At 36.9% G+C, this 14,858-nt stretch overlaps 1 pseudogene; it reads left to right on the forward strand.

The window, feature by feature from the left end:
* Positions 1–9,942: 9,942 nt before the first annotated feature.
* LOC149151152 (uncharacterized protein At4g19900-like) lies at positions 9,943–11,341 on the forward strand (annotated as a pseudogene).
* The last annotated feature ends 3,517 nt before the right edge of the window (positions 11,342–14,858 follow it).

Consider the following 14,858-nt stretch of genomic DNA (forward strand, 5'->3'; position numbering starts at 1 on the left):
GGTAACTGTAAAGGCAATTACCATAAGTTCAGGTCGGGATATCTTTTTGATTTCTATCCCCTTATCCTGGTTTTGGTTATTACACCACTCTAGCCGGAGGCTAGCAATGGACTGGCCACCCGGCCTAGTCCCGGACAGAGTCAATTGTTCGCCCCTCTTGGGCAAACCAGTGAGAAAGTAAATATCAGAGGGCTCTATCTCAAGCTGGTGCCCTCCAATGTAAAAGCACTGATCCTGAACATTCTACCTTTCAACCAGCCACTCTAGAAAGCGCACCTGGGCCCTCATGCTAGGTATGGCCCAGTATTTGTAAAGACCGCATGCCTTCAAAGCATCAATGGAAGGTTGGTGATTAATCGCGGCCAAATCAACATCTTCGTGTTCTCTCTCGCGCCAATCAAGCATGGTGGGCAATCTACACACCATAAAACATCTGTTAGAGTCCATAAAATTGAAAGTTTTTGGTTCATTTTGGAGAAATTGGAGTTTAAAAATCCACTCTGCGGTGTACGCAGCCCGCCTTTAGAGACAGGGCGTATGTACGCAGGTTCTCTTAAGGCAAGCTGCGTACGCCCGACATTTTCCCAACTGAGAAAATGTCGGGGTACGCAGGTCACCCATGGGGCACCTGCGTACCCCGAAAAGCGGACCTTGAAACCCCCAAGGCCTCCAAAAAATAAAACTAAAGCCTAAAAACAAATTCTAAACGGATGGAAATGCAAGGGAGGATGTTGTAGAATACCTGATGAGACGGCGTTCGATTTCGACGGTCAGATTCTCCGCAATGTCCACGGGAAGTTTCTTGCCAAAAGCCCTTTTTCTCTCCTCAACAGTAAAATGGTAAAAGCCCTTTTTATAGGTTTTTTGAGTAAATGAATGTCAAATTTGTTTATTTTCCACCATGAAAAGGTATTTTTCAAAGTATTTTTTTATCTATCTTTAAACAGGTATGAGTAATGTGTTGGTTTTTGTGCAGGATAAAAAGATTTTCAGGGAAAATGTCATTTTTCACAAACAAAAACATCAGAGTCATCTTTTAAGCCCTTTTCTGACTCCTAAAACATGAAAAGATTGCCGAGTGTTTCTTTTACACTCGTTAAAACGGAATTAAAAGACGGTCCCCTTATAGCCCTTTTCTAACCGTAAAAACAGGAAAAGATTGCCGGATTTTTGTCGTTTCAAATTCGATACTGGAAATAAAACGACGTGTCCTTGATCGCTTTTTACTTTTCAGGTCAAAGACACTAATCATGAAAGTACTCCTTGGTCGCAAGATCAAGCGGTTCTCTCAAGTATTATTTTATACTTTTTCGGGCTTGGGAGACACAAATTTACGAAAAAGTTCAACCTGGAGTCTTCTTAAGTTTTTTCAGACTCTCTAAAATTGAAAAACACCGAGTTTCTCCTATATTGGACTCGTTAAAATTTCACAGTAAAGGACCTGTTCGATTACAAACAGGAACGGACCACTCCTTCTTAGGGTTCGAATCAAAACTAAGTTGGACTCATCCGAAGGATGAGCTTATAATCAAGCATATGTTATCCTCCTCAAGCTTGTAAAAAATAAAGAGGTACTTGCCAGAAATGGTGGGGGAAAAGAGAGAAAAATGAGCCTATTTGTTATCCTTTGTCTCAGAAGAAGCTTTATCACCACTCTTGAACATGACACTTTTCATTCACCTGGGTTGGGAAATCCTTTGCCTCACAGTTGATCAAACCACATTGAAAGTCTTCAGCCGGGTATTAACTTTGGGTCAAATGTCACCAAGCCATCTGTTGTGTCGTTATGTGTTCAAGAGGTCACTGCATATAAACCATTCATATGCAAAATACCCGTCATCCATCTCGACCATCCCTGAGTCAGTCCTTACAGCTACATTTATTCAACTTGATCTATGATTTCGTGTTGTGGGCTTGCCTGCAACGGGTCGCTTTCTATCGACATCAGCACATTATCTAGAAAGATGACCTAGAAATCGTCAGTACCTTGAAATCTGCATGCATCAATGGCAGGTTTCTCGCCTTTGACGACGGTTTACATCATTGACTTTCGATCGAAGGATTCCGTGAAATGTTCGACATCAACTCATTAATTCACATCTCATGGATTGTACTGGGTACTTTGAGAACCATTGACATCACTGGTGGTCTCTCTCACACTTGTTAACAGTTTACATCATCGACTGGTAATCAAGTGGTTTCTACCATGTTCGACATCAACTCATTTATTCGCATGGATAGAATCGTACCTGTTCGGGAAGTAGAAATGAAGACCCTGGATCTAGTTTCCACCATCCAGGCTGCGAGGAGTTTTGTATTCATTATACAGTAGACTAACCATAAACAGATGGTTGCGCCCATACTATGTCTACAAAAGTCTATGATTATGATGTACTGCGAAATCATTCCTGTATCAGAGCAGTAGTTAGTTTGTTAGTTAAAGTTTTCAATCTGAGTATGGGAATGCCTACCTCAGCGATGATATGATCTTATATATGTATTTTGTGTTGAATACTTGCAGGTTCCGACTGGGCTCTCCACAAGATAATCCTTGAAATGATAAAGTACTTCACCCTTCCTAGATGATATGAAACCCTAATCTACTACAGGCTTCACACTTTAGGGGGCAATCTGTTACACTAAAATTTGTCACCATGACTATTTGCAGTTAGTATGGCTCCATCAACTGTCATACTATCCTCCTTGGCAAGTCTCATACCTCTGCTCTTCATGTCAAACTCCAAGAAAGAGAGAAAGTCTTTAAAAATCTATATATATTTGGGTACGCAGTTTCTCTTAGCCTTACCTGCGTGTACACACCCCAAGTTCACAATACCTGCGTACTTGTACGCTCTGTCTGTAAAGGGGAGGGTGTGTACTCCTGTAAAGGTCAAAAGGCGCAAGTTTCACTCCAAAAAAGTTACTTGTGGTCATTTCTAGAGCATTCTAGAAGCTTGTTTGACGTGTATGGAGCGCCTCCATATGGTTCATGTATCCCTATGAAAGAGGAACTTATCCCATCAAAAGGGGAGCTATCCCATCCAAAGAGGGGCTTATCCCATTGATGGTGGACCTAAATAACTTCCTCTAGAGCACTATAAATACAGGCATTGGGCCAGAGGGAGGGGAGGTTGAAAGTTGAACATTCCTCAGGGTAGATGCTGCTGGAATTAGGACTCCCTTGTAAAGCTTGAGAGGAGAGATTCCCATCCTTTCCTAGCCTTATTTGGAAGTGGGTGAGCTGATCAAAGTAAATGAAAACTCTTGTTGGACCTTAGGAGGGACCTGCACAACACCAAGGCTCAGGTTGTAATGGTTTCTTTTGTTTCCACTTAATACAAATGAACTCATTTTTCTCAACAGATTGTTATTCATGATTTGTTTCATATACTCCTTGGTTTGTATGATGGATATGTGTTATTTTATAAGTTTATCAGGTGCTATTTAATCTTTTGGCTTGTTAGTGAATGCAGGTTTCGAAGAGAAGGAGGAGCTCATCCGGATCGGCGAGGCTGGACTACTATAAAGCGTTGGACTAAAGGTATGTTATAATCACCTGATTACTTGTATTCTAAATGCATGTTTAGAGAAAGGTAGTGTTTATTTGTCTTGTTTGTCGCTAGAAAGCCTTTGCTTCTAGGGAGGTCGGTTTTGTCCGCAAAATCGACTCTTTCCGCATGACAGTTAGGCTCTTGAATTTGTCTACCCATCTATGGCATTCTTCAGCATTTCTAGGTATTGGAAACACCTTGGGTCATTTTCTGGCCACATATCCCTTGCGAGACCAGTGTGGAGTCTTCACCTATGCCAAGATTTGCGTAGAACTTAACATTAGCATAAGCTTGCTTGAGAAAATTAATTTAAAAATAGGTGATTTTCATTAGACCTGTTGGCTAGACTACGAGAACACTTAGTTTTGGTGTCAAATTTTCCATCAAATAGGTCACGTTCAGAACTCTTGTTCTAAAAAACTATTGAAACAAAAGTCTATATCTAAAGCATGGAAGTTGCAACCCACCTCCTCGAGAAGAGGAGGATCCCTCTTCCTCGAATCAGGAAGATGACGAGTTTGATGATGACATGCTCCCATTGGATGAGGCCCAAAATCCAGATCTCCAAAAGCCTAGTGAAGGAGGTTAAGAGATCCAATTTTTTTTCATCTAGAAGAGAGGAACTTAGTGAAAATGTTCCAATTGTTGCCATGAAGCGTGCCCATGAATCAGCCTCCTTGGATTTTGACAAGGAAGTCTCCTTAGAATGTCAGAACAATCTTAAGGTAGCTAAGGTAGCCACACCTTCAGAAGGTTGGATCAATGTAGTGAAGAAGAAAGGAAATAAAGGACGTAGTGGTGATTAACCCCAAGCTGCGTGATTCCATTGTTTCTGTTTATTTATTCTTTGTATGTGTTATGTACTTTGTTTCATGGCCATCGTTAAGCATGTTTTGTCTATGGCCATATTTAAACTAGTTCTATCATATGACCATCATATCTTATCACCATAAAACTTTTTATATTAATAAAAATCATTTTATACTAATAAAAAACCATACATACTTTATATATCTGTATGATAAGCAAGTAATTCACAAAAAAATAATTGTAAAAATAGAAAGAAAAAAATAAGTGAGACGAAATGTTATTCGATGAAAGAGGTAAAACATGCCCAACCAAAGCTAAATTAAACTTATATATTATTTATCTCAAGTGTTACAGAAGAGTTACAAATTTGGTTGAATCAACCTAGACAATACATAAATTTGAGAATTCTATCTTATGGGGTGTTGAAAGAAATAGAGCACAACGCTTTGATATCACTTGAAAGGATTTAGAGTACACAATTTTGAAAAGGTGCATCTACAACTACATCATTTACATAACAGAGAAACGACAAAGGAGCTACAACTACATTACAACAACTCAGACTGTGCATTTGGAATGTGCATGTCGCTTCTATGCCTCATCTATATTTATACACAAAATAAGTTTTTATTTTCCCTTTAAAATTGAAAGAGATAGTGCAGTGATGCCCCTTCGAAAGTTAATAGGCATGGCAGTGAGGTGGTGTTCGATGATGGGGCGGTGCGTCCATGAAATGATAGTGAAGGGCATAATTATTTCCAACACTCCCCCTTAATTACGACCCACAACTTAACCATGACTTATCATAACTTAAACATGTCTGTTGGTCTAAGCCTTAGTTAAGCTTACAATGACTCAAAAAATTTGACATCAACTCTTGTTCTGGATTTCTTTTTCCTTTTCTTCTGAATCATGTATGCTTTGAACTGCTTCATCTTTGTTTTTTTTATGTAGGTTCCAAACTTCAGTTTCTTCATTTAGTGTTATAGCTCTTATATCGCAATATCTTTGTTTATCATAAAACATAGAAAATCATTTACAGTTGTCCATGGATGTCATCTACTTCTTAAAAATTATGTTTATATGTGGACTGTTGCCACTTGTCATCTTCTATAGTTTGTTCTTCATCATCAATCCTCTGATTATCAATTTGTTGCAACATAAGTTCATAATAGAATTTTATCTCTTCAGGACTCCAATACATGAAAATTTCATTGACATTTTCATTTTCAACATTATCCATTTTGTCTTCAACATTCATTGCTGCAACTTCTATGCAGACATCATCAACACATGGTGTTTCAAGCCATGCTTCAAGGAACTTTAGTTCTTCTTCAAATTTTGTTGTTTCATTTCTGTTGCTTCAGACATCTGCAAAAACAAAATCAATGTTAAGTTTATATGAAAAAACATCTTCATAACCATATTGGTTATGTTCATTCTGCTATGAAATGAGAACTTTCTTCTCTTCTTCCTTCTTTGACTCTGTCGATGCCTCATAATCTTGATTCTCCACCTCTACTTCTACAAACAGGTTTTATTCCACTTGGTTTTCAAACACAAGTGGGTTTCTCACGCCAAATAAAAACATATCAATAAAACGTTTATGTTGCATCATATGCAACCACTCATCACTAGTTAATTTTTCTTCATCAAAGTTAACATCAACAATTTTAACTGTTGAATCCACGGAATCGGTTGCTTCTCCATTGGCAACATTATCTACGCCAAAATCAACTCATGCTGGAAACATACCATCAACATTGTGATCCACTTTCAAGTGAGATTCACCAAATCCTTCATCTTTCTAAACAACACTACTATCTTCGACTTGATTACTCCTCCTTACACCAAAAGTCCTCTCAAGGATATCCCAAGCCTCCTTTGTTGTCTTTGCATCTGCAATGAGGGGAAGAATGCTATCATCTACGCATTCTCATATGCATTTTAATGCCAAGGTATTTTCTGTCTTTTGACTTCCAACTCTTTAAAGTTAACCACAAACAACTCTTGATGTTGCTTTGACTTTCTCAGCCTCTTGGATTTTCCCATTTATTTAATGAGAGCACTGCAAGTCCCACATTCTTTAATTTAATGATTTCGCCACTGTTAGCTGAAGATTCACCACGGCTTCATATTCAACTGGTGGGCTCAGGGTCCACGACAGCTCATGCTCAAGTTACATTCTCTCACACAGGTTTCACGCTTGGAATAAGAAGTTCAAAACCTTGCAGAATATGACTATGCCTTTTCATTCACCAGATTTCTATCCAGCCTTTGCTTCAAGAATTCAAAACCTTAACCTGTATCTCCTCAACTTGTCGTTGTTGCACATAGCATAATTCGAATGAAATGGTTTCAATAGGACCCACGTAGCATGCCACTGGCTCAATTATGTGCTATCTCACTATGGGATTAGGATGCACTGAATCAGGAAGCTTATACACTATAATGAATCTGGTCTCCCTCTACCAACAAATCAAGTCTTGCAAATATCAGATGAAAGTATCAACTAGAGTGACCAAAGTTAAGTCACCCTCTCTTTTATTCTGGACTCACTTCATGCGACAAGCTCTACGTGGCACAATTCACTATTCGACGCCTCAATTTTCAGCATATACAACAATCTGTCGCTCTACAACGTCTCGTTCACTTATACAACAACTCACACAAGTTAAAATGGCAAAGAATATGGCTCAACAATTTTTCTCCTTAATATGTCCAAAGCTCTACGGGCTCAAGGCAATACACAACGATTCTGGATTCTGGCTTACGACAACAGCTAATATGGCAGTTGACCCAGACTTTTGAGTGAAGATATAGCCTAACGATGCCTTCAACCAAATAATAGACAACGAACACTTTATTCAAAACCACCAGGTTAAAAGTAAGTGACGTGGCAGCAAAGTGTTGATTTCGTCTTCCACTGGTTTTAGAATGTCTAAGCCAACCTCCCGAAACAGCTAGGACACTAAAAAAATATAGCTCCAACAAAAATTTGAATAATATGTGATGTGACCATAAGAGTTTGTCGAATAAGGGATCGATAGGAACTTGGTTACTGAGCAGATCCAGAAATGTATAACTGGATTATAAACTCAATACCAGATTGAGAGATCACGGGGGTAAAGGTTGCAAAATTTTGTGGAATCGATCCCACAGAGAAAATTTTACCACGTAATAGCTTCAAATGAAAACCAATTCTTAGAGGTAAAAGTACCACTATTCGGCATGATAAATTATAAAAGAGTTCGGTTGTGTCGAACTGGGAAATAAGAGTCTATAGAATGACTTTGAGGTCTTTTCTTTATTTCATCATCTCTACTTCGACATCTACTACGACTGTAGGAAGGACTCACGCTACTTCGACTTCGATGGTGATAATCACGCTTTGTCACTACTCACAACGATGTGGCATTTAAGGTTACGGCTGCCCTCACTGAGTTCAAAATAAAAATACGACAAGCTATGGCTTATTAGTCATCAACGGTGAAAATATTTTTATTCTGACTTTTACTTCAACTGATTTATCACTCGACAACGGCAATGACTGATACACCAATTAGACCTTCGTGTCGAAATCCAACATACTCAGTGTTAAGTCGTTGTAGCGGTAATTAGGATGTAGCATCCAATTCTCAATCGTATACACAAATCTGAGAACAATGAACAATAAGTTCCCTATGTTCGTCGCAGTCCACGGGGTGTTGAGCGACGAGAAAAAAAAACACAAAACCAAAGAAACAGAAGATCTTAAAATACCATCGTTTCTAATTTAACGTGTAGAGGTGATGTCTATATGCACGCATTAGACACTTTAACATACTGTACAGCCTAAGAGTGTGTTACACGATATGATGGCAGGTGCATCCCTATAGATGAGAATTTTAGTTAAGCAGGTTTGATGCAGCAAACATTTATTAACGTATGAAACATAACCACCTATACAAGATGGCATTAACAATAATACCTCTCTAGGTGTTAGAATCTTTGTATTTACCTTGCCATTTCGCGTACAGACAACTTGCTGAAGGTCTAGCTGCATGTTGAATGCAATAAATAAACAAATATTTGCTGTAGTTACTCTATCGTAGATTTCTAGAGTGGGTATCAGATGATCTTATGCTAAAGAAAACTATGTGGAGTGATAGACACCTTTATATGATAGTTCGTGGACCTAGTGCCAGGAGATCAGAGACCAAAAAAAAAGTTGTAGATAGTTAAAACTTAATAAAATGCGTCGTTGTCTGCACACGTGCAAAATGAGAATCCTGGCAACAAATCAATCTTATGCTATGTGGGAGAGATCAGAGACCAAAAAAAAGTTGCAGATAGTTAAGACTTAATAAAATGCGTTGTTCTCTTCACATCCGTAAAATAGGAATCTGGAGAACAAATAAATCTTATTCTATCGAGTTATAATTGAGCGGGGTCTGGAGAACAAATAAATCTTATGCTATCGAGTTATAATTGAGCGGCGACTGTTCACCAGTGCAAAATAGGAATTTAGACAATAAATAAATCCTATTCTATTGAGCTGGAATCTGGACAATAAAGAAGCTGGAATCTGGACAATAAATAAATCTTATTTTATCGAGCTGGAATCTGGCCAATAAATAAATCCTATTCTATCGAGCTATAATTGAGCCGCGGCTACCCACCGTTGGATTTGGCCAAGGCCAAAATAGAACGGTAGGCCACCGCTCAATACAACCCGATAACATCAGATATATTTGTTGCCATCCGTCCTTGTCCGCAAAAGTGCAAAATGAGAGGCCGTCGTTGTCTGCACACGTGCAAAACGGGACGACGACCATGTAAACAACTATCCACTTGCCTTATTATAGAACTATCCTTCCGATCATGAACTCCTTCCTCTCCAATAGAATTTGACGCTTTCTTCTTTATGGAAAAAAAAATTTACTACCCTTGGATCTTCACGTAACGCGCCTTTGACTATTTCTTCCTGGTCATGGCTGTATGCTTGGCAGACCTTGAAAATTTGATGGATGCTAAATGGTACTAAAATGGCAGGAGATGGGGAACGGTGACGCCTGGCTATTGGTATATGTGTATGTATTCAAGAATTAATTCTAAAAGTCAAAATCGCAATTTTGTAAAGTCAAATCTGCAAGGTAAAGAATGCCTTTCGCCATTTCCATATGAAATTGTTGGTCGATTTCCGGGAAGATCATTGTTCCATTTGTATGCCACGTCTCTAACTAAAGCTTGAAATACTTTCCTTAGTCAACGCGGAAATATAAATTTTAACATTATATTCATATTTTTCTAATATAAAATTGAAAGTAGAGCAGGTGACAGAGTCGTGTGGATCTAACATGATGAAGTAACCATGAACGTTCCAGGATGAAAGTATTTCTTCTGGACACCGTGACACAACAACCCGTAACCTCGGCGATATATTAATTAATTTAATCATCATATCGATTAAATTTTTAAATTCCAAGCGAATTTGGAGATTCAGCAGATTTATGTTCGTCATTTGAGCATTTTAGATTATATTATTTGGGATTTGTTAGGAATATGACGACTAGTGATTGGAGTGGAAAGGCTAAGTCGTCGATGGCGGCTGATTGGCAATTGTTATTCAAAATTTTATGTTGGGAAAGAGCGAACAACATATATGCCATAATTCGCATTGGCCCTGCAATAGCCTATGCCTGAGGAGGAAAGGCCAACAGGATGTCGAAATCCCACCTGTTGCTACTTTCCTCTTCTCTGCTATTTTTACTTCCATTTGTTTTCATTCTCCAATCCTTCCTGCTCTTCCATGGCCGTCTCACCTCAAATCCCTGTTTTGAAACACACAATAACGCCTCCCAAAACATGCTAAACGCAGAACTCAAGACCCTTCGACAAGCGATTCGACATGACCCTCAATTGTCTGTCATTGGCAGCTCAGGATCGAAATTCTTGAGGAAGGTTCCGAGTTTAGAGTACACCCCACGTAACATGACCCGGCAGGAGAGAATCAGGTGGTTCCAGGACAACTTACCAAAATTCACAGTGCTCCACTCGGATTCAATCGCGGCTCAATTCTCGGCCAAAGTGGAGGCTTTCTTGAAGCCCTGTAACCTCCGCTTTTACATCACTTGGTTATCGCAGATCGAATCTTTCGGTTATCGGGAGCAGCTATCCATGGAGAGCGTCTTCAAGTGGAATCCGTCGTGCTGCCTCCTCATCATCTCCCGCACGATGGACTCCGAGGCGGGGAGGCAGATTCTTCGGCCATTCACAAGCCGAGGGTTTCGTGTCATGGCAGCGGCGCCCGATATCCGGTACCTCTTCAAGAAAATCCCGGCGGAGGGATGGTTGAAAAAGATTGAGAGCGGTGATATCGATCCGGGGGAAGTCCCATTCGCTCAGAATCTGTCCAACATCCTCCGACTCGCCGTTCTTTACAAGTACGGAGGCGTCTATATCGACGCTGACATGATACTTCTCAGAAGCTTTTCGAGCCTAAAAAACACCATCGGAGCGCAGAGCGCAGATTCTCACACAGGGCAATGGAATCGGCTAAATAACGCGGTTTTGGCGTTCGATAAACGGCATCCTCTGCTATTGAAGTTCATAAAGGAGTTTTCCCTCACATTCGACGGTAACAGATGGGGCCACAACGGTCCTTACCTCCTCACACGAGTCGTCACCAGTCTGGCAAACCAGACTCACCACGACTTCAAAATCATGCCCCCATTGCATTTTATCCCGTGGATTGGAATCACATTCCCAGTTATTTTATGAGTCCCAGCAACAAGGTAAATGTGAAATGGAGAAACGCGAAGATTATTCAGTTGGAGAGAGAAGCTCATGCTATCCATTTGTGGAACAAACAGAGCCGAGGGTTAACCGTCGAGGAAGGGAGCATTATGCATCATATCTTCAATAATACCTGTATATTCTGCCTTTCCGTATAAGAGATAGTGCACTGCTCCTCCACCTCTTGTACATTTGACTGTATATAAATTTTACAAAAGATTTTTTTTTTTGGCGAAAATCACATGAAATATTATTTGTCGACGTGTTAATAAATTATTATTTTTCAGACATAGATTTGAGAAATAAATATGAGTTGTTATTTTTCAATCTGGATTTAAATCGTATTTATGACGTGTTTTGTTTGCACGTTATAAATCATGAAGAATGTCTCCCTTCGTTAACAAGTGAATGAAACATAAGGGGAAAAAATATATTTACTCTACTATTAAAATATATATATCCATGTCTGTTTTTATATATTTAATCCTGCAAAAATACGTCCATGTGGATTGAAAGTGATAATGTTTTTACGTATATATCACATATAAGTTGGGTATACTCGCGACAAACATAGTGTTCCATGAATTTAGAAATACAATAACCTGCAATAAAAAAAGTTTGGCAGTGTTTGAATCATATAATGATAGAAATAGATTCACTCTTATCAAAAAAAAATTTAAAACATTCAAAATCTTAAAATTTGAGAATTTATTTATAAATAATGAAAATACATAGTTCAGAAATTACATATTCCACAGAAGACTTTATCCATGGACTTTATCAAAGGACTTTGTCACCTGTGCAAACAGAACAGAAAATATAGGTATCGCAGGGTCCATGACAATTTCAAAAAAAATAATCTTTACAGTGAGAGCGGAGAGCATTACTGTGTACACCATGAGAACAAAACATGTAAAAAACAGAGCGCTATGTAACAGAGCGTGCTGCCAGCATTCGGAATTAGGTCATGAAATGCCCCTTCCCTTTCAATGAGCCAAAATCCTTGCAGTCTCTGAAAAGCAATTTTCTTTAGATAGACTATTAGCTCCACCATTTTTCATCCTGTAGATGTGGGAAATGGAGACAAAGTGAAACTCATGGATCAAAGCCTGTATTCTGCTTTTCCAGGTATCGCGATTAGGGAATTAGGGGAGTTTTTGTCGTTTGTCCAATAAATCCTTATCAGATTTTATCAAAAAAATTGTTAAAATTATCAAGATTTTTATCAAAATTTTAATAATTGTCTGAACACCGTAAATCCCTATAGATTTTATCAAAATTTTAGTAAAATTTTGATGATTTTCCGAACAAGTTTGCAAATTTCTTAGACTACGGCAATTATAACAAAACCCCGACCTCCTGTGTTGCAGCACTGAAGGAAATCTGGGATTCATGTCCCCGAAGCCACCAAACCGGCGCCGCGTTTTGCGATAAAAACGACTCAAGCGTTATGTGATGTGATGTAAACCAAATTTACGACTACGATGTTATGGATGAGTCATATACACGCTGAATAAGTCAAGCAGGAGGTACAGTAAGTTCTATTTATTCATGTTAGAGGTATGGTTATTAGGTTCATGGTTTTGTGATAATGTATTATTAAAATGTTGTTTTGTAAATGAAATGTAAGAGGAAAGAATAAATGGACATCTATCATAATATTTAATATTGATATCAAATTAATATTTTATTAGTGTTGTGGGAGTCAAAACCACCGGGATCCTTATAAGATTGTTGGATTTTTACCAAGTTTCTAACAAGTTAATGATATATCGTCTATATTATCTTCCGGATACATCGCATTAGATTTCTTTCTGATCAGAAGGAAATCTAATGCAATGTATCCGGAAGATAATATAACAATGATGTAACATGTAACTCGCAGAAACTTCAAAGACATAATAATATATTATTACATATATTTAATAATATTGTTAACCTAATAATATATTATTATATATATTTAATAATATTGTTATTTTTAAAAATATCGATAATCATTTTAGTTGAAATTATTAGATTTATGAATTAAATATTAATTAAAAATTTTATTATAATTTTTAAATTTTTTAAATTAATTTAATTTTTGTAATTTTTATTTTACATATTTAATAATATTATTATATTTAAAAATTATTAATAATTGATATAATATTATTATTTTAAAAAATTATTAATAATTCATATAATATTATTATTTTTTAAAAATATTAATAATTTTAATAAGTTATTTAAATGATCATTTAAAGGGTAATTATTACATTCATAAAATAATTAATAAAAAAAATAAAAATAAATTATAAATGTGAAAACATATATATATACTTTTTCTTTTTATTTTAATGGGGTTGAAAAAGTATTTATACAAAAGATAAATAGATTAAGAGATTTTATTTTATAATAAAAATGTTTAATATTGAGGAGAGGAATTATATATATATATATATATATATATACCTTGAAGAAATATGTTTAAATATAGATTTTTTATATGAGTGGTAAAGCATTGGTTTTAATTGAACAATTAAATGGGGTATTGTTATGAACAATTTGTAAATAATATTTCTAGGTTATTCATTGTTTTGACAAGTTGGAAAACCTAAAAGTAATATTTCGTTGATAAATTGATAGGATAAAATTGTAGTTATAGTTTCCCTAAAAATTTAACTCAAATATTAAAATTTTCAAGTCTTTAATATCTTTCATTTAAGTTAACTTAATAGAAAAATCAAATCAACATAGGAGAAAGTCTTTTTTCCCCTTTTAGAAAATTCCATGAGGAAAAAGCTTCTTTGCTTTTTTCACCAAATGCTATGAGAAATAGCAAAAATTGACTCAATATTTTTAATAGAAATCAAATCATTGTAATCTTGAAATTTACAACAAGATTTTTAAGAAGAGAAATATGTTTTGTTCTTTTTCCTTTTAATACTAAAATTTTGAATTGGGAATTTGTAAATTGTGACTTAGTACTTTATCTTATAAGGAGTTATTGGGTGAGTTTCAATTTGGTATTAAGTGTCACCACCATCTATTTGGAATTAAGTTCTACCCACCACAACAAATTGCCAATAAGTCAACACTATCTTTAAATGTTGCATAAATTAATGGATAAGTGTGAAGGATGAGAAAGAGAAACAAGAAATTGCTAAAGAAAGGTAGCTCTTTAATCTCTACAACTAGGGTGAAGGTTGAGGTTTAGGGTTAGAATTAAGTCTTGAGATAGGTAGCTCTCTAGGGTGAGAGTGAAGTTTGAAATCTGTTAGGTCCTAGTGTTAATGTTAAATTAGGATTGCTTGAGAGTGTATCATTAAATTATTTTATATATTCTCAAAATTTTAAAATATCTCATTAACATAGTCATTTAAAGCTTTAACAAAATTTGAATGCATTGTTTACATTGATTGTGAAACATATTTGAATGAGACTCTAAGGGGTGACGAGAGTGATATCGTGAGCACGAAATAGGGATACAGAGGAATGCGAAGGTCACTCTAGATGGAGCGGAGCAGAGGAGGGAGCTCCACTCCCTCCTACAAGGAAGCAACTACCGGTAGAGGCAAGGCATCAGTGGGTAAAGTCAGAGGCTCTGGAGAAGAAGGGGAAAAAAATAATGAGAAGGAGTCAGATGGGGCCAAGTCTAAGGAAAATAGTAGCACAAAGGACAAAGAGGAAGAAGATAAAAGCCAAGGAACAAGGGACAAAAACCAAAAGGGACAG

This window comes from Pinus tabuliformis, chromosome 9 (genome assembly GCF_031772625.1).
Source record: "Pinus tabuliformis cultivar Carrire ecotype Pingquan chromosome 9, CPIR1, whole genome shotgun sequence".
Taxonomy (NCBI): Eukaryota; Viridiplantae; Streptophyta; class Pinopsida; order Pinales; family Pinaceae; genus Pinus; species Pinus tabuliformis.